This window comes from Lynx canadensis, chromosome B3 (assembly GCF_007474595.2).
Source record: "Lynx canadensis isolate LIC74 chromosome B3, mLynCan4.pri.v2, whole genome shotgun sequence".
Lineage (NCBI taxonomy): Eukaryota > Metazoa > Chordata > Mammalia > Carnivora > Felidae > Lynx > Lynx canadensis.
This window is the reverse complement of record NC_044308.2, coordinates 120092376-120117821: the sequence shown is the minus strand read 5'-3', so window position 1 is coordinate 120117821 and position 25446 is coordinate 120092376. Positions and strand designations below refer to the sequence as shown.

General features: G+C 48.9%; 1 long non-coding RNA gene and 1 other non-coding gene across 2 annotated transcripts; both read right to left on the bottom strand.

Annotated features, from left to right (window-relative positions):
• Positions 1-8307: 8307 nt before the first annotated feature.
• Positions 8308-24053, bottom strand: LOC115516700. The gene is made up of 5 exons (XR_003969621.1): positions 23998-24053; positions 22126-22334; positions 9017-9219; positions 8694-8740; positions 8308-8332 (listed from the first exon to the last, which is right to left on the bottom strand). It is a non-coding gene; the product is annotated as an uncharacterized LOC115516700 (long non-coding RNA).
• On the bottom strand, positions 12028-12152 carry LOC115517522. The gene has a single exon (XR_003969963.1). It is a non-coding gene; the product is annotated as a small nucleolar RNA SNORA17 (small nucleolar RNA).
• Positions 24054-25446: the final 1393 nt, after the last annotated feature.

Below are 25446 nucleotides of genomic sequence, written 5' to 3'. Positions count from 1 at the left end.
CACAGAGCCCCTAGGCCCGAGGGGATACAGACGAGCAAACGGGCCACGCGAGCACAGCAGGTAAGTTCGGCGATGGGGGCGGAACAGGAGACACTGGGCCGGGTGTGCTGGCAAATGTTTGACGACTGGCTCTCTGGAAAACTATGCGTGGGTTTATGAATTTTACTGCTATAAAGGATGCACAGCACACAATATGCCAATAATAACAAAACATACCGTACTCTTTATTATAAGCTTCATACAACCAAAATGGGTTTTCCCAGAATGCTTTTGTTGATTTTTGCTAACACTGGGGTCTGGAGCCAATCTATCGTTGGAACTGATGAACAGGTGTGGTTCCAACAGAGTATTTGCTGATATTCTTGTTTATGCTAATAAGAAAGACAGAACTGAGATAAAAAGGTATGTTGGGATTTCACCTATTTGTCAGTGACGGGAACAACTTCTTTGCCGAACTGGATGGTAGTTTTTAAATTACCAAATGGTGGGGCGCCTGGGTGGCTCAGTCGCTTGAGCGTCTGACCTCGGCTCGGGTCACCATCTCACGGTTCGTGAGTTGGAGCCCCGCGTCGGGCTCTGTGCCGACAGCTCAGAGCCTGGAGCCTGCTTCGGATTCTGTGCCTCCCTCTCTCTGCCCCTCCCCTGCTTGTGTTCTCACTCGCTGTCTCTCTCTCTCTCAAAAATAAATAAACATTTAAAAATAAATAAGTACCAAATGAATATCTCCTCAATTTTTTTGTGCAACTCACAGTGCAATGGCTACAAACACCCTTTCAAGTTTAATCTGCATTTTCTCCATCACGTCCTTACGTTTGGACAATCAACAATCCCCCATTTAGAGTATTTGCTGTTTTTCGTGGTGTAAATATACACACAAAGGCTGATTTCAAGCTGTCAGTGTGCTCTGATCTGAATATTCGTGTCCCCCCCAAAATTCATATGTTGAAATTCTAAGCCCCAAATTGACTGTATTAGGACGGGCGGGGGGGGCCTTTGGGAGGTGGTTAGGTCATGAAGGTGGAACCCTCAGGAATAGGATTAGTGCCTTTACCCAGAGGCTCCTGAGGGATCCCTTGCCCCCTCTACCCTGTGAGGACGTAGGAGAAAGAAGGCACTGACTCTAAACCAGGGAGGGGGCCCTCACCAGAAGACAACCAGGTTGGTGCCTTGATCTTGGACTTCCAGTCTCCAGAACTGTGAGAAATATATTTCCGTTATTTTTAAACGACCCAGTCTGATGGACCTTATTATAGCTGCCCAGACAGACTAAGACCTGGTGTAATATACTAAACGAAGATTCGGGAAGAGGTGCCCAGTCGCCTACCAAGTATATGGTATTTTCACCATGGAGATGCATGAGACATAACTTCAAGAGCATCGGCAAAAGCAAAAGGTGCTAAAGCAATTAGGAAATGGTGAATGTGTAGTATGTGTTACCATATGTGAATTCTTAATAATGTCCGTGTTTAACAACCCAGCTCGCAAGATTGCTGAAAATGGAAGGAACAGTCCGTTTTTTCAAAGCGCAAACTGTAGGCAGTCAGGCCAGCTGAGACCAAAGGGGCGGGGCCTAACAAGGCCCAGTGGGCCCCTGTGTTCAGGCTAAGGAAAGGCCTAGAAGGGGAAGATGTCGTCTCAGCAGCTGAGCAGGGAGAGTATTATTGAGAGAGAGTCATTCTCTTTACAAGGAATTGATTTGGCCTTGAACTGGGGCAAAAGCCCTCCAAGTCCAAGGCATGCTGCAGCCCTGAGGCTTTAAAGGAAGGGGGAGGGGGCGCCTGGGTGGCTCAGCTCGTTAAGCATCCAACTCTTGATTTCTGCTCAGGTTGTGATCTCACGGTGTTTCATGTGCTCCAGTCACTCTGTGCTGTGTCTTTCTCAAAGTAAATAAATACTGGGGTGCCTGGGTGGCTCAGTGGGTTGGGCGTCCGACTTCGGCTCAGGTCATGATCTCACACTTCTTGAGTTCGAGCCCTGCATCGGGCTCTGTGCTGATAGCTCGGAGCCTGCTTCAGATTCTGTGTCTCCCTCTCTCTCTGCTCCTCCCCTGCTCATGCTATGTCTCTCTCTGTCTCAAAAATAAATAAAAACTTAAAAAAAATTCTCTCAAAGTAAATAAATAAACTTTAAAAAATAAATAAAGGAAGGGGGAGGACTGTGTGTGACGGAGGGAGGGGCTGGGAGCTCCCAGGGGATCCAGGTGGAGAGGGAGGCAAAGGGCAAGGAAGGGTGAGCTGAGTTGAGTGCTGGGCATGGCACAAGGGGACCCAGGCCTAGAAACTCAAACTTCAGGAAAAGCCACACCACAAAGAGAAAAAACACTTGAAGAGTTTAACTTCTTGTGAAAAATGCAGTGAAGAGACTGAAACTTGTGTCAGGGTTAATGCCCACACAGGCCCAGAAGTGAGAGAGCTCGGGGTATGCCAAGCACTGAAAATGGTTCATCCCCCAGAGCCCAAGGTGTGAGGTGGGAATGGGGGGTGGGGAAGATAGAGCCCCCAGAAGTCAAGCTGACGGTGATGGATCCTGACTTGTGCAGCTCAACACTACAGGTGTTTTATTCCCGGCCTCTTGGCCTCCCTTCCGCAGTCACTCCAGGCGTGGACACCCAACAAGTGACCCAGACCTTGCGGGGGCCCCCACCAGAGTCAGGCTAATACCCGTGCTGGGGAGGCCTTGATCTCCTTCCCCAGACCCCAAAGACGGGGGAGTGACAGGACTCAGGCAAAGCTCCTCTGAAGGGACCACTAACACCTGCCCCTTTGCTAACAATCATCTCTAACGGGTCCCAGGGCCCCCAGAGCGGGGACAGCAAGGATTTTCCCCCCAGCTGCAGAATGTCCTCTTCTTGGTCTCTTGAAACTCACCCCACGGTGACACAGCAGCTCCGGGCAGTGACTAACCCGGGTTTGAGGTGAGTCTTTCCATGATGGGGCAATGAAGCTTTGGAAAAAGCCCCCTTCTCAGGGGGGGGTTTCTTCTATCTGCAGTTGGCTCATCCTGAAGTCATAGAATTCTTGCCTTCCTCTTCCCCATTTTCTAAAGTCCATACATACCCTGTTCCTGTGGGAAAAGAAGAGGGGCCGCTCCTGTAAGCTCCAAAATCCAGCTCTTCGTCGCTCTATTTGCCCCCGAGCACCTGCTCGTCTCCTGCCTCCCGGGGGCTAGAGCCACAAGGCCTGTGACCACTACATGCTCCCGTCTCCCAGGAGCCCATGGTCCAGTGGGCAGGGGGGACAGACAAACTGACAGTTGCCATGCACCGTGACATGCGTCCTCACAGAGATCAGCCCGGGGCCCTCAGGGTGGCCTGGAGACTGGGGCAGATTGGGAAAGGCTGCCCAGAGCTGGTGGCAGGGGAGTCCAGAATTAAACACGGAGTTGCATTAGCCTGGCTGAGAAGCACGGATAGGACACATGGAACAGATGGAACAGCACAGGCAAAGACATGAGAAAAGACGGCACATTCAGGCTCTTATGAGTGGATTTTGGTGCGATGGACTAGATTCTCGTTTACATTTCTACACCCCGATGAAGTCAGGCGTGGCTATGGGACTTACTTGGCCAATGACATTTGAGCCGACGTGGCACCATTCATTTCCAGACAGAAATGCATCGTTCAAGAGCCAGGGCCCTCTTTCTCTACCCCTGCAATCGCGGAAACACACGTCAACATGGAGCTTCTACCAGAGCCTGGATCCCTGAGTCACTATAACGAATGGAGCCCCCTGCTGGTCTGAATGGCCATGTAGTGTGAGCAAGAAATGAACTCAACGGCTCATTTGTTACTACGGCATAACCTAGCCTGTTCCTAGCTGATACCATTGGCCTGGCTGCGGAGGGTTTATCCCGGGGCTGGGGGTGGGGGGTCAGATGAGCCTGCCTATGTATGCGGTCAGCTAGATCCCCTATTCTTTCTCCAGATCTCAGCAGCACAAGCTGTACATAAGTGGATTAGAATCCTAGCTTTATCATTTACTCGTTCTGAGAGTTGGGGAAGTTTAGTTAAATCCTTTGAGCCTAAGTTTATCCATCTATAACTGGAGAATAATGAAAATAAGATTACCTCCTTCCCAGGGCTGCTGTGTTTCCTGAGTAAATCAATGCTCGATCTTCCCTCTCCCCAGTTTTGACACTTGTCAAAAGCGTCACGTAGGTACTTGTTCCAAATGCAGATTCCTGACACCCCCCCCCCACCCTACACCTACCGAGTCTGAATCTCTGCAGGTCAGGCCCAGCCATCTGTGCTTTCAGAAGGCACTCCGGGTAGTGTTTTTGCGTGTTGGAGTTTAGGAACCACGACCTTTAAAGTTCTGATAGACAGTCAAAACCTCTGCCCTGAGAAAGGATCGTTGCTTGGAGGCTGGCTTGGCCTGAGGCCAAGAATCTTCAGACTGCCGCAGATCAGGTGGCCACAGTGCCTCGGACAAAAGCCAGAGGCTTAAAAGCTCTGTATTACTTAGAGATCAGGTAACGTCACTTGGAGCCAGCTCAGTGTGTACAACTCCAGCATTAATCAGCCCTCTGCGGCAGAGGCCCAGATCTGTGCTGAGCTTTTTATGAGGTGTTCTTCTCCGAGGGAGAGATTTCAGGGATGCACCCCCTCCATAGCCCGGCCCAGGGAGGCTGACTCCTCGGGGATGTGGTACGAGCCCTTTTTCCTTCAGGACGAGGCCGATTCTTCAGAGAATCGTGTAAGACTGAGACCAGGAAGAGGGCTGCAAAGCTAGACCCTGGTAAAGTAGCTTCTGAGGGTAGAGAGCTGCCCAAAGGCTGCAGAGAGATGCTTTAAGCTACATGTAGTAGCTTAAAGTAGCTTAAAGTACCAGGCCCAGCTGCCCTCCTGGCCAGCAGCTTCCTCCCAACACATGCCACTGTCATATGGCTCTCTTCCTAAACATTGCTCCAAATGACACTTACGCTCAAGAACACACCATGGCTCCCTATGGCTTCCCACCCATGGAATCGGGTGTTAACTTCTTGCTCTGACTTTCAGACCCCTCCACGTCATACCACACCATGCCTTTCAGTCCTTCCCCCCACTACATTCCCAGCCTACTAAGTTCTCTCTTCCCTCCCTTGCCACGGTAACCCACCTGGGAGGGGAGTTCAGACCCCTCACCTGTAGCAGATGCTGCCGGTGCCCCACCCAGACCCCCTTTCCTAGGCCGGTGTGGCCATTCCCTGCCGCGAGGTACAGGAGGCCGCCCTCTTGCCTCCACGCTGCACAGCTGTCCATGGGACCAGGCCGAGGTTATACTTCAGGTGAACCCCATCTTTGTGTGGTCTCTTCCCTCCTCCCATCCCGTTTTTTTCACTTCCTCACAGACTTTTTCTCCAGACAGAACGCCCTCATAAATCACCTGCACGAGAATTTATGTCTTGGGCTTTGCTTCCAGAAAGGCTGAGCTACGACTCCCCTGTCACTTGAGAAGTTACCTTGAGGCAACAGTGGCTTCGAACTATATGCCCAGGCAACCTATACCAGAGGTCACAGAACAGAAAGGCTCACAGCCCAAATTAAGCCATTTATTTATTTTATTTTTACTCTTTTTGGACAGAGAGAGAGAGAGCAGGGGGAGGGGCAGTGAGAGAATCTTAAGCAGGTTCCACGTTCGGTGTGGAGTCCGACACGGGGCTCGATCCCACGACCCCGAGATCGTGACCTGAGTGGAATTCCAGAGTCAGAGGCTCAACCAGCTGAGCCACCCAGGCACCCTGAATCACACCATTTATTAATCAATTTAAAACACACAGTGGACAGGAGGAAGGTAAAGAGACAGGACAGGTGATCACATTTAGGTGGAAGGATCACCCTGCCTGAGTCCAGGGTTACAAGCATTCATGTATCTTGTCCTCTCTGCCACAACAGCCTTCTCTCCTGCTGGTGTGGCTACGGGGGTCAGACCCAAGGGCAGGCCAAGGGCGATAGCTGGAGGCAGTGCCCGAAGTAAGCACACAAACGGCCTCTACTGGGGAAGACGAAGGACAAGTATACCTGTTCACACTGCAGCGCCCGAGTGCATCTGCTGAGCAGCTGTGGGTTTTCTCTGTTTCCTGGAGTGTCACCAGTGAGTGACCAACACAGGAGTGACATTGCTTCAACCTGGAGAAGACATGATCCGTGCCTCATAAATCCTTAAGATTTACTTGGTATTCTCATTCCTTGTCTGTAAGCAACATTTTCATTTGATCTATATTCCACCCATATACGTTCTATTTATTCTTTCTGTGTCTAAAAAATCTCCTAAGCTACTTGCTTCTATACTTAATGTCTCTCATTTTCTATAGCAAAACTGAATATTCATAAATAACACGGCAAACACAAGACAGTTCCCTTTTCCAGAATTACCATCTCCTACCCATCGGTCTAAAGAGCTTTGTGTCACCCCAAATATAAAACCACATCCTTTAGTAACGGAACTAGGACTCAGCTCAGGTTTTGAGCACTGGTCTGACTGGCTCTAAGTCCATTGTGCTGGGTGACGTGTTGTTTGGGAACATAGTCTGTCTCCCCTACAGATGGTAGGGACCTGCCCCCCCTACCCCCCCCCACACACATATGCACACAGTGCTTGCCCAGTGCTTGAATGATGTCGTGGGGTTCAACTGAATCCATCAGCATTTTAGAGACAGCTCAGCCAGTTTGCTTTCCTGCGTCATGATCACTGTGCTTAAAAAGCCAGAGGACAGGGGCATCTGGATGGCTCAGTCGGTTGAGCATCCGACTTCAGCTCAGGTCATGATCTTACAGTTCATGAGTTCGAGCCTTGCGTCAGGCTCTGTGCTGACAGCTCAGAGACTGGAGCCTATTTTGGATTCTGTCTCTCTCTCTCTCTCTCTCTCTCTCTCTGCCCCTCCCCCACTCATGCTCTGTCTCTCTCAAAAATAAACATTTAAAAAAATTTTTTCTAAATAAAAATTAAAAAAAAATTAAAAGCCAGAGGACAGAAACAAGCTGCCCCCTCCAGCAAAGCTATGAACAGGGTAGGTGCTAAACCCTGGTTTTCATTGGCCAGATTCAGCCTGCGAATAACCAGTGTCCCGATACCTCTCCGGATTCAAGAAAGCAAACTCCTGCCCCCGTGCGACTATAAAACCAGGAGCCTCCGTCCGTTTCCAACTGGTCCACCCATCACAGCACTAAAAGCTGAGCTTTTATATGTGAAAAGTGCTTGCCAAATTCCCAGAATAGCAGAATAGCCGTGGCAGGAAATTGAATAACAAGGTAAAAGTGTAACCCTGCACTACACCGTTAATATTGGAGGGGAGAGGGTGGGACAGTCGATTAAGAAAGAAAAATCTTACTGTTGGCAGGTCAAGCTCATACACAGAGCTCTACTTGAGGCTCAAGCCACCAATTCCAATCCACACAGAAGTGACTGGAGACGAGGATTTGAGAAGGACCCCCCGCCCCCGCTCCACTGAACAAACCTTCAGCTCCGCAAAAGGTGTGGGGTCTTCGTTCTAGCCATTCTGCGCTGCCCCACGGGGCCACCCTTGCCCAGTTAGTAGGAAAACCTCTCCCCTTTACACACTTTTCTCTTCTTTGCTCTATCACTCAGGAGGCTTCTGGATGGGGAGGACGACGACGATGATGGTAACAGCTCACATTCAGAGTCATTGGTTGGGTTCCTGAGAAGAAACCCTGAGACCAGCGTGCACCATGTGCTGCCTGGATCGACGCGCACAGAAAGGGAGGAAAGAAAGGATTGGGCAGGATTGGGCAGAGGGAGAAGTGGAGCCGAGATGGAAACCCAGCAGAGGCCTCCATCAATCCCACGGAGCGTTCCAGGGCTCGCGTGACCTTCCAGAGTTGTCCTGAGTTGAGGCAAGGGGTTCAGGCCTTTATAGCAACTCATCATACATCAGGCGTTGAATGTTTCCCAAATACGGAGAACGGCGTCTAGCACCTAACAAGCGCTCAAAACGTTGTGAATGAATGAATTGGTTCACAAGGGGAAAACTCCAGCGCTGCGTGTTTCAAGAACAACTGGGAGTCTGGCTACACTTGTCTGTGCTCTGCCCTCTTCCATGGGTTGGCTTTGCCCTCGGGATGGCTTCCATCAAGGTCCCAAGATGGACCCAGGGCTACTTGTATCTGTGCCTTTACCAGGAGGAGAGAGAACTTCACCATTATATCCATCAGAAGACCCAAGTCTTCTCAACTCAGTCGGTTAAGCGTCCAACTTCGGCTCAGGTCATGACCTCGCGGTTTGTGAGTTCGAGCCCCACGTCGGGCTCGGTGCTGACAGCTCGGAGCCTGGAGCCTGCTTCGGGTTCTGTGTCTCCTTCTCTCTCTGCCCCTCCCCCACTTGTGCTCTGTCTCCCTCTATCAAAAATAAATAAATAAATGTAATAAGAAAAAAATTTTTAATGAAAAAGAATAAAAGAAGACCCAAAGTGCCACACTCCACACTTCACAATATGAACCGATCACTGAGGTAACAGGATTGAGATTGTGCTGATTGTTAGGACATTCAGGACCCCCCTGACATCCCACCCAAACCCAGAAAGCAAATATGAGTGCTGGTAGGAAGTGGGGAGAAGAGGAATGGATATCGAGTAGGTAATCAATGAACAACCACTGACCCTTCATCCCATGAGCGTCCAAGCCCTTGAACCCTCTGCTCCCTTCCCCGGGGTCTAGCTTCACCTTCTCCTCATCCCCTGCCTAAATGACCCTCACCTACCTCCACTCTGCAGCTGAGGGTTTGGGGTCATTGGCTACCGTCAGATCCTGTGGGAGAAGGGGAACGAGAAGAAAGAAGTCCACTGAGAGTGGGGTCTAGACTTGGGAGCTTTGAGTCTAATGCAATTAGATTAACCACTCTGCAGAGCCTCAGATAAGCCCCTGTGGCCACACTAGGCAAAATATGCCTTGCTCTCTCCCCGCTTTCCCTGCTTTACTTTCCTCCAAGCCCTTATCTCTGTCTGGACTTCTATTGTGTTTATGTTTATTTAGTTGTTTGATGCCTTTTCTGCACTGGAACAGATGCTCCGCAAAAGCACCTACTTTCTTTCGTTCACGTCTGAGTTTTTGTCATGGACAAAACTCATTTGTGGGTGGATGGATGGACAGACGGAGGACGGACGGAGAACCATTGGCCTGTGTTGCTACGGTAACGGGCTCAGTCTCCTCCTCCACCTTCAGTGGCATCGCCAGAGACTTTTTCGTTTTATCCTCCACTCCAAAGCGCCAGGCCTCAGGAAGGCCAACTGGAGAAAGACAAGAGAGGAAATGTCATCCTACCTCAAGTAAATCAGTCTGTCCTTATGAGCCAGAGAACATCTGATCCATAGATATGGGGCCTCTCTAAGTGGTCCCCAGTTTTAGAGGAAAAAAAATCAATGAAACTATTTTGTCTGTACAGATTTCACAAGTGTGAAATGTAAGATTTTGACAACAATCCTTTTCAACTCTTAATTATCATTAAATTGATAGAAATCACACATCATTAAATTGAGCCTGGCTGGCTCAGTTGGTAGAGCATGAGACTCTTGATCTCGGGGTTGTGAGTTCGAGCCTCACGTGAAGTGCGGAGATTACTTAAAAATAAAATATTTTACAAAAGAAATCACACATGCACTGTAAGGTCAGCAATGGCCACCTGTCTCACCGTGGCTAATGTTTAATTGGAAGGTGCTGATTGTCACATGGTTCACAGGCTCTTCACCCACAGAAGGACGAGGACAATTCTATCATCTTTCACATGGTGATCTGGGAGCACCGATTAAGAAAAGGAAAAAAAAAAAGGGGGGCGTCTGGGTGGCTCAGTTGGTTAAGCGTCCAACTTCGGCTCAGGTCACGATCTCACGGTTTGTGAGTTCGAGCCCCGCACCGGGCTCTGTGCTGACAGCCCGCTCAGAGCCTGGAGCCTACTCCGGATTCTGTCTCCCTTTCTCTCTGCCCCTGCCCCGCTCACACTCGGTCTCTGTCTCTCTCAAAAATAAACATAAAAAAAAAAAAAAAAAAAAAAAAGACCAGAGGATTTGAGACCAGCCTCCCCGGTTTCCAATCCCAGACCCTCTTCTTACTATCTGGGTGGTCTAGAGCAAGTTGATTGATCCTTCTGTGCCTCCACTTCCTCATTCATAAAGTGAGGCTACTCTTAGTAGCTACTGCCCAGGACTGTTGTGAAGATGAAGGAAGTGCTTCCCTAGTGGGAAGCACTAGGACGAGTGGCCGGCTCGCTGTGGGCACCGAGTAAGTGTGGGCTGTTGGAGCGTGTGGTCTGCAATGTTGAAGACATCAGTCACCAGGCAAGCCTCCGTCACTTACACAACCCACTCACATACACGGAATGCACACATAACACGCACAACGCATCCATAACACCTGTAACATACAACAAGGAGAACAAAACACACAAGACACAGGACGTACATGCGTGCATACATAACACAGCCAGGCGTTTTTCATACTCCGTGCATGGCGGTTTCGTGCAACCTTGCAGCCAAATCCCTGCGGACACACGCCCGTGAGACTCGCTGCTCTTCCCCCTGGTGGGCCAACGTGACATCATGGAATGCCACGACAAAGCAATTTACCAATTGCTCGTTCTAATTGCTCCCGGAGCAAAATACTCCAGTTTTGTCTCACAAGCTTCTCGGCCACAGGGTCTTCTCCAGCGTAGTGTGGTGCTCTGGAGTCAGGCATGAGTTCAAATCCTGACATTACCACTTACCAACTGAGTGACCGACCAGGAACAAGATGCTAAACTGCTCTGGCTGTGATGCGGTTCTCATTTTATGGAGGCGGAAACAACCAGAAAGAACAAACTGCTGCCCGTGACTCTCATGTTATCCACGAAAAAGATTTACCTTGCACGGTTGCTATAAGAAATGAAAAGGTAAGGTGTGTACCTCGTTTAATTTAGTGCTTGGCACACGCTGATCTATGCTAACCTAACAGGTGGTGGCGGTGGTGGTGAATGACGTTTTCTTTAAGCGGAAAAAAAAGTTGCTTGGACTTAATTACTCTAAGCTGCTTTTCATGAACATAACAGTAAAGGAGACCCATGGTGACTTGAGTCCCCCCAGCACATTTGGGTTCCAGGTCTCATAAACTTTGACCCAGCATCGTGTCGTAACGGTACCATTTCCCTTCATGAAATTCGAGAGGTGATGTTTTGACATTGTTGCCTTTCATTTCCTCTTGATGGGTGGGCTTAACTTGTTTCTCAATTTAGGCGAAGCAAAAGGGAGAAGTATTTTTTAAATCGCTGGGATAGCCCAAGTCGGTCCTACCTTCTGGCCCCTGAGAAGGAGCCCCAAATTCTCTCCTGCTCTCCTAAGGCATTGGGGCGTTTTCCAGTTCCTCTGATGGCCAAATATAATACTTTCCTTAGTTTCCTCCAAAGTTCCCCCATTTCAGCTTCAACTTTTCCCCCCGACACTTGGGTGCCTTAACAATGAGTTTTGAAATAATATCTTAACCATATTTCACGTTCTTGTGGTGCATTTCAGTTCACCAAGTGCTTTCACATCCATTCTTCCTTAAGGGCTACAAGAAGACATAAGTCCTCTTTATGAGGACACCGCTGAGGCTCAGAGAGGTGAGTCAGCCTTCAAATGCCACCATCTCCCGCTACAACAAGAAGACAGTCTTTAATTGACACTTTTCTTAAAACTGCGGTAAAATATGCGTAACACAGAATTCACCGTTTTAATCATTTTCAGGTGCACGGTCCAGCAGCATTAAGTACGTTCCCATGGCTGTGCGGCCATCGCCACCGTCCATCTCCAGAGCTCTTTTCATTTTCCCAAAACTGAAACTCCATACCCATTAAACGCTAACACCCTCCTCCCCTTCTCCAGCCCCTGAAACCACCTTGCTACTTTGTGTCTCTATAAGCGTGACTGCTCTGGGAACCGCGTGCAAGAGGATTCATACAGTGTCTGTCCTCTGGTGCGGGAGACACTTTTGCGGCAAGATTTCTGGAGGACGTACTGGCATTCCTTCCCCCACTGTATTTGTTCTGCTAATATTGCACATCAGCCAGTGTCTATTTTTTGTGTGTGTCAAGTGTCAGACTATTAATATCCAGACATTCATGGGCCAGAACACTGAGTGAGACAAGCCTCTCTTTCTGCCACCTAATGACCCAAGTGTGACACATCAGCCACATCTGCAATGCTCTGAGGGCAGGAGAGTGTCTATTCCTCACCCGAAAGTAACCTACCCTCGTGGACACAAACACCTGGTAGGCCCTGCCCTGCAAAGCACATGTTTTCTAACATTTGGTTTTATGCTGAATGCTGTTTGTTCCTCTTGGGCCTCCAAGAAATTACTTGACTTGTGGACATCAGCAAAAAGAAAAGAGGGGAGAAGAGGGGAGAGGAGAGGAGGAGAGAAGGGAGGAGGGGAGGGGAAGGGAAGGGAGGGGAGGAGGTCTCTTCTAGGTTCGTAGGCCAGGGCCGGCAGGGCCGGACACCACCTGCACCCCCACCCAATCCCCCTCGCACTCCCCCCCCCCTACCCCCACCTCCCCCCCCCCCCGGCGCCCCTCCCCTCCCCTCCCTCTACCTCCCCCGCCCTCCCCTCCCCCCCCGCCCCTAACCTCCCACCAACAAAAAAAAAAAAGAAAAGAAAAGAAAAAGAAAAAGGGCTCCTGGAGAGGGGCATAAGACATTTTCATGTTCTACTTCTGAGATTCCCAAAGACTCCCTCTCATCCACTGGCCTCTGTGTGTTGTTGTTGTTGTTTTGTTTTGTTTTGTTTTGTTTTGTTGTTTTAAAGAACTCTGTGATCTACTTCAATTCATGTTTTGCCAAGAAAGCTAACACAGCTGCAAATCCTCTCTGCCCTGAAAGCCTTCCAGCCTTTCAGCCTTTCCAGAGGCCTCTTTGCTCGCTCAGTGGCCACTTCCCTCCCTCCCGGGCTGGCCAGCCTCTCTGAGCCCACTGTTCCCCAGGCCGCCCACCAGCTCCTGTGACAAGGCACTACTCTCTGGAAGTGGCCGTGCCTTCTCTGTGGGTTTCCATTACTTGGAGAAGCACAGCCCCCTTGGGCACCCCAGCCCCCCTCCTCAGGCTTCCCCCTCAGAAAACTGGCTCAGCTGCCGGCTGGTAAACTGGCTGGCTATCACCATGACAACAGCCTGGCCCAGAGCCTGGATGACGCCAGGCCTGACTCCCCTCCCAGCCTCACCCAAATCTGTTTGTTCAAGTTCCAGCTGCTTTTGTTGGGCTCCGTTTTGCTTGTCAGTTTGAGGCAGCTCCGCTGCTGATTGGCTGCAGGGGCTGGGCTTAGCATCCCTGGGATACTAACCGGGAAGTCAGCTCCCTGCCTGGGCAAGGATTTCCTGGCACCCTGGGGTATTTCCCCATCACAGTAACAAGATCTAGAAGAGCCTTTCAGGCAGGACAGAGCCCATAGGAAGCCGAGGCATCAGATAATCCATTAATGCTCTGATCCCTCTGATGACTTCAATCAAGGACACTCTCGCCAGCCCACTGTTGGCTCTGAGATGCCACACTCATGACTAAAAGCCAGCCTGGGGCGCCTGGGTGGCGCAGTCGGTTAAGCGTCCGACTTCAGCCAGGTCACGATCTCGCGGTCCGTGAGTTCGAGCCCCGCATCAGGCTCTGGGCTGATGGCTCGGAGCCTGGAGCCTGTTTCCGATTCTGTGTCTCCCTCTCTCTCCCCCTCCTCCATTCATGCTCTGTCTCTCTCTGTCCCAAAAATAAATAAAAACGTTAAAAAAATTTTTTTAAATAAAAAAAAAATAAAAGCCAGCCTGTTGTTTGATAAAACTAAAGAAGCAATACACCATGTTGATGGAACCGTCCAGCTGTGGATTAACATCAAAAATAAATAAAACCAGGAAGAAGAAACACTTAGGTGGATTTTTGAGGAACAGTTTAAGTAAATATGGCAATAGACATCCAAGTGGATTTTCAAATCATCACTTGGGGGTGACTTTGCTTTTATTATTTGGATAACTACAGAAGCAGGAATCTGGAACATTGTTGGTGACTAATTTGAAGACACACCTGTAGCCTCTTGTCATTTCATCAGGTTTTTATCTCCCAAATAATGCAGTTTAATAACTTGCTTGGCCTCCGGGGCTCCTGAGTTTACCCCCAGATTCTCTGGTTTGTGATATAAAAGGTGCCTCTCGTGTGTCGCCCTTTGCAGCTGTGTCAGGGCAACCTCAGCTCCTCATCTGTAAAATGGGAGTAAATCATGCCAACCCGCCAGGCTATAGAGCTACTTAGCTTGGCTTAGTCTTGGTACTTACTGAGCTATTTTTTTTTTAACGTTTTTATTTATTTATTTATTTATTTTTGAGACAGGGAGAGACAGAGCATGAACGAGGGAGGGGCAGAGAGAGAGAGGGAGACACGGAATCTGAAACAGGCTCCAGGCTCCGAGCTGTCAGCACAGAGCCCGACGCGGGGCTCAAACTCACGGACCGTGAGGTCACGACCTGAGCCGAAGTCAGACGCTTAACCAACTGAGCCACCCAGGCGCCCCCTTACTGAGCTATTATCGTCATCATTAACTCCCACCAATGCCTGTTTTCTGAGGATCCTGACACTCTTTATAAAAATTACATCATCGATCCAACAAATATTTAACAAATATTTACTAAGTCTCAATTGGCCAGGCACTGCGCCAGCCACTAGCGATAAAATGATAGACAGACACAGCTCCAGCCCCTTGGTAGTAGCTTCTGGACTAGTGGGGGAGACAGACATTAGTCAAATAACCACACAAAATGTAAAATTACATCTGTGTCATGTGAGCCATCTTAGACACTCCAGACCAGCCCATCTCCCAGTTGAATACCACAGAGGACATCAGTCTTTGCCATACTGAGCAGAAGAATGTCCTGGCCAATGCCTGTCTTAATTCCTAACTCATAAAATCATGAGATACAATAAACTGGTTGCTGTTTTAAGCTCTGTTCTCCCCCCAAATAATTACATCTGTATTAAGTGCCTAAAGCATTAAGAGAATGTGAAATAGAGGAAATAAACTACATTTTGGCCACTTTTCCTAGTTAGAAAACAAGAGTTAACATAAGAATTTAGAATGATTTGATCACCTAAGTCCCAGAGTGTAAAGCAAAGCCCAGAGATGCAAATGCTCAATCCCCCAACCCCGCAGAAAGAGCCCGCCCGGGGTTTCCTTACACTAAAACTTGTTTGCTGAACAGCGCCCTCTTCTGGCATGGAGCCCTTTCTCCTGAAGCAGCTACTTCCTACTCGCTGCTTTTAAAGGGATTTGTAGAATATGATGTCCACTCCTTCCTCAAAGGTGTGCTGAGCGCCCAGGCCCTGGGAATACAGCCTGATCAGACACAGGCTCCCCACCCTTACGGAGCTTACAGTCTTTTGAACTTCCTGACATCTCTGAAGAGTGTAGGGCAAATTTCAGAACGCCTACTAGTTGGATAAGAAACTGAGTCAGGGACGGCAGATAAAGCTTTGCTACACTGTTGATGATTTAGGACTAGATTTTAGGGTGCAAGGATGCACCCTGCAAGGGTGCAAACCTCCCACCGAACGTTAGATTGAGCCCAATTTCCGCAGGCTCAGTAGCCACACTCTGCCTCATCACCCTCTACTTCTTGAGTTCCCTCCTGCTTGGGAAATCTCTTCATGGTCCCTGAACCAGGGGACCCCACCTCTACACCGCTGTGGCCTCAGGTGCCTTTTCCTGCCACTTCATCTCTGCTATGTTTTCCCCAAAGCCATACTCAAGTCTCCATCTTCCCAAAGACCCTCCAGCCCTCCCTGACATCTTGCCCCTTAGTGCCCCCGCTACTGTAACATACATTTAGGAACAGACACCCAGGCAGACATCTCGATGTATATACCTTGTCCCATCGAAAGCACGGCCTTTGGAGGGATCAGACAGACTCGGAGTTCAGATCTGCCACCTACTAGACTGTGACGTGAGGAAAATTTCGTCACCTTCTCCTACGCAACCAGGCTGTTCTGAAACTTACATATGTTTTGAGCACTTGGCACATAGTAAACACTCAGAAGTTTGTATGTCTAAGTCCTTTAACGTGTCCAATCTGGTCACCTGCTTAAAAAGCATTATGACCCTCGAGGCATCTTCTACAGCCTTGGGCGCGTGTAGAGAGATATATAACCTGGGCGCTGTGTGGAGAACAGGGCTGATACAGAAGGCATGGTGCCTAGGGCCCACAATATTTTCACAAATCCATAGACATGATTTTATTTACCTTAAAACTCAGGAGAAAAAATTAACTTTTATATCAAAAAATGACACTATGTTATATATGTTAACCTATTTGTCTTCATACCAATGCAGTCATAAAATATAATTTTCAATTAATTTTTATAGAGGAAGGAGCCCACAAAGGCCAAAGAGTCTAGGGCCCATCAAAGTCATTATGCAGCCCTGATTCTGAAGAAAGTCCTCTGCTATTTAAAAAAAAAAAAAAAGAAAAAGTGGGAAAAGCAAACAGTGGCAAAAGAAGAAAATCGCTCACTAGCTGAGTGTAAGGGTCTCTCCAGCCCTAACATTCTTCAATTCAGAGAATTCCTTTTGCCTCAGCATGGCAGGATCCTGTACAGAGTGAATTCTTAAGAGTAAATTTCCTAACACTTTCAGAATCTGTGAGTCCATCCACTTTCAGCAGAAGATCTTGTCCCCCAAGAATTTGGTGTGCCTTATAAAATCCATGTATGCGCGCTTTATCTACTTTATCTATCAAGGATTGCCATGCCCTCCGGTAGCCGACAGAGGGCGCAGCGATTCAATCTTCAGCGTGGGTATCACAGCCAGCAAGGGGAATAGAAAGCCTTGCTGTTCAACAATTGGGGCCTGACATGGGAGATTGTTAGAGATTCAGTATCTTGGACCTGACCCTAGGGAGGATCCTAGACACCTGCGATCAAAATTCACATGTTAAGAAGATCCCTGGGTAGGGGCGCCTGGGTGGCTCAGTCAGTTAAGCATCTGATTTCAGCTCAGGTCATGATCTTATGGTTGGTGAGTTTGAGCCCCGTATTGGGCTCTGTGCTGATGGCTCAGAGCCTGAAACGTGCTTCGGATTCTGTGTCTCCCTCTCTCTCTGCCCCTCCCCACTCGCGCTCTGTCCTTCTCTCTCTCACTCTCTCAAAAATAAACATTTAAAAAAATTATAAAAATTATATATACAAACATTAAGGTTTAAGAAGCACTGATTTAAAGCTTCTAGCCTGAGAAAGGGAAGCCCACTTCCTCAACAGAAAGAAGGATGGGAGAGGAACTGGCCAAGGCATCCCTTGCAGCCCCCAAATCTCCTATTCTTTCAGCCAATCAGCCAGCATCAATCAAGATGGGACTGAAGCCACAGGAGGGATGTAAAAGCATTCTATAGGTCACAAAGCAACTAGCTTCATCTTCTTCCATTTCAATAAGTACTTACTGAGTGCCTACTATGTCCTGGGCATCGAGATACAACAGTGAGCAAAAAAACAGACCCTGTTCCTACCCTTGGGGGGCTCTCAGCCTAGCGGGGACACCAAGGATGAATCGTCACACACACGACTACAAACCTTGATGTGGTTGCCATGTGGGTGCAGAGGGCCATGAGACAGTCACGGGAGGGAGGGGAGCCGGTTTATACCAAATGGTCAGGGGAGGCCTCTCTGAGAAAGTGAACTATAAGCTTGAGAGCTGATGATGCCTAAGCCAGGGAAAGAGTAGGAGCTCCTGGCAGGCGGAAGAGAATGTACAGAGGTCACGCAACAGGGAGGAACGTGGAGCATTCAAGGAACTGAAAGAAGGAACTGGCATGGAGTGAGGCAACAGGGAGGGAGGCAGAAAGCAGCCTGATGGGGCCAGAAGCAGAGGACACAGGCTCCACACGCGCACACACACACACTGCAAAGCGACTGGCCCACGGCCCTGTATTGGAGGGTCCCTGCTGCAAACATCCATGCGAACAACTCACCCCTGCCCACTGAGTCCCATTCTCCGCGACCGCTCACTCTCTCCTCTGCTAACCTCTCCTCACCCTCCCCACCACCAGCCATCTCTCTGTTACCTGCCTGCTTCTACCCTTCCCGCTCCAGCGTCTCCACCATTTACCATTTAAACCTGATTGAGTTCTCCCCCAACTTGCCCGGGCAGCCAGACCCCAATTTCAGGACAACTCCTTCCCCGGAAGGAAAGACAATCCCTGAATCAGAAGCTACAAGTTCACTGAAGGCTCCGTGTATGGAGGGATCATCATGTGCCCTGCCAGCCACCATTTTATACACTTTTTCATCCGATCCTTACAACCCGCCTTCACTAGATAGCTGCTATCATTCCAGCTTTGCAGTTGAGGACATTAAAGCAGTTCTGAAAGGGGGCGCCTGGGTGGCTCAGTCCGTTAAGCGTCCGACTTCGGCTCAGGTCACGATCTCGCGGTCCGTGAGTTCGAGCCCCGCGTCGGGCTCTGGGCTGATGGCTCAGAGCCTGGAGCCTGCTTCCGATTCTGTGTCTCCCTCTCTCTCTGCCCCTCCCCCATTCATGCTCTGTCTCTCTCTGTCTCAAAAATAAATAAAAACGTTAAAAAAAATTAAAAAAAAAAAGCAGTTCTGAAGGGTAAGTAATTTTTACAATTACACAGCTAGAAACCGTGTGACCCTGTACTGACGGCACAGCTGCATTTCGAAAGCCTCCAGAAGGAGCACACTCTTGGCCCACCCCAAAAGAAATCACCTTGAAGGTGTACAAATAATCAGCTGCAAAGATATTTGTAGCCTTGTCTAGAACAGCAAAAAAAATGTAGAAATCGCCCAAAGGTGGGGCGCCCTGGGGGGCTCTGTCGGTTAAGCGTCCGACTTCGGCTCAGGTCATGATCTCTGGGTCCGTGGGTTCGAGCCCCTCGTAGGGTGCTGTGCTGACAGCTCGGAGCCTGGAGCCTGCTTCGGATTCTGTGTCTCCCTCTCTCTCTCTGCCCCTCCCCCACTCATGCTCTGTCTCTCTCTCTCCGTCAAAAATAAATAAACATTAAAAAAAATAAAAAAGAAATAGCCCAAAGGTTATATTTCAACAATGCAGAATTATTTAAATTGCTGGACGTTTATAACCAGAATCCTATGTAACCAGCTATTTAATTTGATCACATAGAAAAATATGTTCATGATCTATGGTATAGAAAAAGCAGATTACAAAACATTATTACAGCGTGATCCTATTTTCATAAAAACCACAGCATAGAAACTACAAGGTATAAAAGTAGAGTGTATAGGAAAAGTACGATCAAAAGTAATGACGGTTGTTATCTCTGTGATGAGACTACAGGTGATTTTTTACTTTCCTTATTTTGATTGTCTGAATTTTTAAAGGTTTCGCCACGAGCATCTATTTCTTTTCGAAAGAGAGGAAAAGCAATAAAATAAAAATGAAAAAACTCAGGAGGCGTTTGAGCCTTCCCATTTATTATCTATTAAAATACAAACATATTGCTCTGCTGGGAACATTTAAAAAAACATGTTTTCTTCTCACAAAAACAAAAAATCAGAGAGAACAAACAAGCAAAAGGAGAGAAACACATTCCCTCCTCCCCACAGACACCCAATACCAGCACCTTCGTGACTCTTCATAAGTCCCGTTTTTTTACAGATAGTAAAAAAAAAAAAAAAACAAACAAACAAACAAAAAAACCCATTCTGCTCTAGATGCCAGTCCCTGGGGCCCACCCTGTTCCCAGCGTGAGTTTGGAATGGGGCTTACAGATTCCTCCGAGATACCAAACAGCCCCTAAGGTGGATTTGTCCAGGTCTCAGACTGCATCTGGGATTCCAGAATAGCAACTCACTTAGTGCGGACCCTGCTGTTGGGGATCACACAATTCCTCGTGGGTCACAGGCGACAAGAGCCATCAAGTGTGAGGACCATAAGAGTGATTCCCAGCGTGTTTGCAATTGCAACACCCTATCATTACTGGATTTTGCAACCATCCTTCCCCTTGGAAGAGAACTCAAAGGAATACAAACAGCATTTGCATATTCCATTTAGTACTTTTCCACACATGCAGCTGAAGGGAAGTAAGGTTAATCTGGCTTTAAGACTATCACAGCCCTCCTTCCCCCCCCCCCCCCCCCCCCCACCCCTTGGAGAACTGCTGGCAATCCATCCCAGTGTCCTTGGACAGGTTTGGGAATGACAGCTCTGAGGAGCTGTGCGGACAGGTTCTGCCACGAGGGAAGCCACACCAGGCCGGGGAGCCCAGGTCGCAGGGCAGGATGTCTCTGGGCCATTCCCACACATACACACTCCACAACAATAGGTTTCTAAGGCCCACCCTACCCACACCCTCTCTTATTAAAGTCCCCCCTCCTGGGAAGGGGAGCAGGATGGCCCTACAGCTGCTGGCGCCTAGCCCCACTGGGTCCACACCCTCGGCGCAGCCCTCGGGCACAAAGTGTTCCTAGAGCTGATGTGCAAGTCAAACCATTCCTGGATTCTTCAGAGGCTGCGATAGCCAATCATGGCCCAGGCCCAGGGCCTCCCCTCCCACCCCAAGCTCCACGATTGAGCTGGTGTCACTACTGCTGTTCCATATGCTCTTCCTTGAAACTTCAGAGATTTTGGAGACCCTATTCATACACACACACACACACACACACACACACACACATATATGTATGTGTGTGTGTGTGTGTGTGTGTGTGTGTATGGCTCCTCTCATCAATAATAACTATAGGGGTGCCTGGGTGGCTCAGTCGGTTAAGCGTCCAACTTCGGCTCAGGTCATGATCTCTTGGCTCGTGAGTTCGAGCCCCGCGTTGGGCTCTGGGCTGACAGCTCAGAGTCCGGAGCCTGCTTTGGATTCTGTGTCTCCCCCTCTCTCTGCCCCTCCCCTGCTCGCACACTGTTTCTCTCTCTCTCAAAAATAAACAAACGTCTAAAAGAATTTCTAATAATAACCATAGCTTCTCTTTACTAAGCTCCTTCTATGATAGGCATCTTGCAAGCATGCAATGCACGCAGCAGTCTTTTGAGGTAGACACAATTATTCTCATTTTCGCAGATGAGAAAACTGAGGCTCCAAGAAAGTCGAGTGATCTGCCCAATGTCACACAACTGCTAACAGAGACGAGAGTCAACCCAGACCTGCCTGACCCCAAAGCTCATGTGCTGTCCTGGAAGGCTAATGCAGAGGGGAACCGAGAGATCATATAATATTCCCCATCCCATTTACAAGACATTTAAGATGGAAAATTCATTTACAAACTGTTAACTAGCACTTATGTGCCAGGAGCTTTGGAAATATCAACTCAGTTTATCCTCATCGTATTGCTAGGAGATGGGTGCTTATTTTTACAGATGGGAAACTGACACACAGAGAGGGGAGTACACTTGCCTAAGGCTGCACAGCAGATGGTAAAGACTGGGTATAAACCTGGCCCTAGAGCCCCTGTACTGCCTCTCTGAACCCAGGAGCAGAGGCCCTTCCCTCCTAATTCTTCGTCCTTTGGCCTTTCCACATCACCACTCTCCTCTCTCTGAGAGTCCACTTCAAACTTTCTCATCCCTCTCTGGGTGGTGATGGTGTTCTCTTGTGAAATTGCTTGGTGAACTACTTATTGTGCAAGGCTTTATTTGATTAGGTCACTATCTAGATTCCTCCAAAGAACTAACAGTTCTAGAAGGTTTGTCGAAGCAAAGGCTTAGCGTTGTTTTGGGTTTTTTGGTTTTGTTTTGTTTTGTTTTGTTTTGTTTTGAATGCAGAGATTAATCAATTTACCATTTAGTCAACAAGGGCTTATTGGGAGCAGTTTCTGTCCCCAGCCCTGTACGGGGCAATACGGAGTCTAAGAACACAAAGACACACAAAACATGGCTCCCACCCTCAAGAAAACAACGCTAATGCCATCATATATAAGTGTGCACTCAGTGCGCTGGGTCTGTATACAGCCGCATTCAGAAGATACCTAGGAGACGAAAGTCAGAGAAGTTATGATGAAGCAGGTGGAACTTGAAATAGGGATTGAAAAAATAGCGGCAGGGTTTGGATAGCAAGAAGAAAAATACAGTCCAGGCAAGAGAAAGAATGCACCAGATCCTCAGAAATAAACTAGAAAGAGAAAAGGCTGGGGTTGTTTTTTTGTTCCTGCCAAATTTTTCTATTTCTATCAGAGTGAACAAAGAGCAAATACCTCCTCTAGCCTCTACCGTGACAGGGCTTCTGGAATCGGAGAAGGGCGCTGTGCCTCATATGTCCACCAGGGGGCAGAGCTGCCGCTTCTGCCGCTATAGCTCCGAGTACAATCAGAGGTGAAGGATTCCAGACTTCTCAAATCAGCAGGATGACGGAGGCCAGCGGTGGGCACCAATCTTCTTAGTCTGAGCTGCCTTCATACACAGTCTGGAAGTGAGGGAAGAAATAGAATGTAGAATGTAGGAGGAATTGGTCGAGATTGAAAGGGGAGAGAGAGAGAGAGAGACATTGAAGAGGCATTCCCCTACAGAATCTAACCTTTATGTACCATGAAAAGACCTTCCAAGGGCTGAAAGGGGTTCCCATGGGTTCAGGCTGCATGCCTTCTGCTGTCGTCTTAGCTGAGAAAAGTTTAATGCAAGGCTTGGGGTCACTATTAAAAAAATAACTAACGGCTAGTCTAAGCCTGGTTTCAGGACAGCCAAGTCACGTTCTCTGGACAAGAGAAGCCATTCCAACCACTGTAAGGAGGAACGCTTGTGGCTTGGGAAGTACACACGTCCCGGCCACCACCACAGGCCCTGGTGTCAGGCTGTGGCTGCGTGAAGCAGCAGGTGTGCCACTGTTATCCGTTAGGAGGCCTGAGGTCAGTACTTAGCTTTACTGCACGCCCCCTCATCTGAGCCGGGCAACAGGGTCCTGAAGCCACAAGAGCACACAGGCGGTTAGAGGTGAGATGGAAGCCAGAAATCCTAGCCTTTATCTGTCTCTAACTAGCTGTGCAAGTTTGGGTGGACGAACCAACTTCTCGAGAGCCCGAGTTTCCGCATGTGTGAAATAGAAGGGCTGAATGGGGGGGGGGGGGCAGGAAGAATGTGGGAAGTGCTTTCCTGCTCTGAAATTCTGGAAAACGCACAGTCCTCTGGTCAGAAAACCCGGGGGATTGGTGGGGGGTGGGGGGTGCGACTGAGCAACTTGAAGAGTTAGCCCCTTGCCAAGCAGTCCAGTCCCCAGCAGTGGCCTCTGCGGCACTGCCCGCCCCACCCCCGCCCGCAGGGCCCGGCGATATACACCCACGGCTCCCTCGGAGACTTCTGGAATCTCACTGGATTCCTCCCAGGAATGCTTATTGCCCTTTACATCTGCAAATCGCTTTACATCAGCAACCCTGCTGCGCGATTATTAATCATCGCAATATTCTTCCTTCCGCCTGGAAGAGGAATTGCAGGGATCCGGATTTATGAAGGTGAAATCCGAAGGTAATTTGCCTAGGATTCATTCAATAATCAGGTAACTATTTTAATTAAGCGTCTCATACGAGCAAGGCGCAAAGAGCCACACAAATCCAGTTACCATTGGGATCAAAATTGCAGGGGTCCTCAGCGGGCTTCACTGACATTCCAATTATGTCATGGGGATAGGGAGTAGTTCCAAGGTGAGGGACGGTATTCCCTCCCAAGCCTGATTGATACTGCTGCAAATATTACGATCGCCCCCCCCCCACTCACCCCCACAGTTCATTTTACCACGCCGAGTAAAGAGAAGCGACCTTCCCAAGGTCACTTATCCCCCAAGAGGCAACACTGACCCAGAACCTCTGGCTACAAAGCTTTCCACTGCGCCATGGGCGAGAATTTTAAGTTCGACCCTATAAAATATAAAATAGAGTTAGGCGAGGGATGGCTGTTTCCATGATTTCCGGCACAGAGTGAGAAAATCGTGATCCGAGCTCACCCACCCGGGACAGATGAGACAGCCCCAAATTTTGTCTGCAGCCTCAAAGAGTCAAGTAATGTTTACAGACCTCAGAGCTCATCCGATCACCCACGCCCTCTCTAGGGGTCCCTAACGCCTCCGCCCCTTGCCTCACCTCTGGTCTGCGGGAAGGGGCGGGAGGGGGGGCGCGTGACACAGAGCCGCCGCCAGCACCCTGCGGGGGCGTGGCCGGGAACAGGGGGCGGGGCGAGGCGGGAGTCCGGTTCCCAGCCTCCTCCCGACGGGCGGCTCGCGGGCTGCGCCAAATATGGGCAGAACGGAAGCGGCGGACAGACGTCACGGCGCCGGGTGGGGGCGCGCTGCGGGGCCTGTGACGGGAGGCGCTGACGGCGCCTACGTGTCACCATGGAAACCAAACAGTAAATAGAGGACTCGGGAGCTCCTGGCACGGCTTGACCCTGCGACCTGGCCAGAAGCAAAGGACCGGAAGCTGGGACGGGCCGGGACAAACCTGGGCCTGGCAGACGCGGGCAGAGGAGGGGACGCCGAGAGAGCACCCCCTCGGGAAGCCAGCTATCCCGCAGCCCAGGATCCAGCAGGGGTGGGTCTAGAATAGAAAGAAGCCCTTCTGGACCAGAAGAAGGCTACCTGTCCTTTTTGAAGGGCTTCTATTGGCCTGCAAGGTTGTTGGGGATATTGGTTTCGTTTTGTCTTTTCTTACTAGCGGCTAAGAATTCAGGGATCGGAGCCACATTCCCCGGCTCGGATACCAGCTCTGCCACTCCACTCGGATGATCTCGAGGAAACCGCAGTCATTCTGTGCCCCAGATTATTTTATCTGTAAGATTAATAGCAAGACTTACCTGCTAAATTGTATTAACGAGTTAATGTAGATACTAGTATGTGGGAGTGTGTGTTTGGAAGAATCTGGCCCGTGGTGAGCCAAATCAGTGCTAGCTATTTTTATTCCTAAGCAGCAAAACAGTAGCTTACCAAGTATTAGGCAACTACTAAATCACAATATTGTTGTAATGTTTTGTTTTCTTGATCGTTTTTCAGTTTTAAAATGAATAATTGTAAAGGAATTTTCCACTTTAAAGCTAATATTAAAATTTAGTGAAGTATTGCCTGTATGAACTGAAATGTATATTTACCAAATAAAAATATCACACCTCTGTTTGCACCGCCTCACAGTATTAGATTTTAAACACAAAAACTCCACACGGTCATAAATAATAACAGAACTGAAGTCACTCAAGTTCGATTTCTCATTCACTGTTGTCCGTGTTTATTTCAAATCTATTTAAACACAGTGCTGTGTACTACCATAGGTTGGAGATGTGCATTGCACCCAAAACAGTTTCAAATGACTCTGAACCATTACAAACTTACTCTTTGAGATGAAGGCATATAGCTAAGTCCATGTGTTGGGGACCAACTATTAGTATAACTGAGAGTTTCCTTCCGTGTAGCATACAACGCATTAAAGGATCAGTGATTTTAAAAATGAAGCTTACATACGCCTTATGAAAAGTTGACAGTAATCCCGGCAACTGTTTACAACTCGAAGCAACAAGAGACGTTCTTTTCAGGAAATACTTTG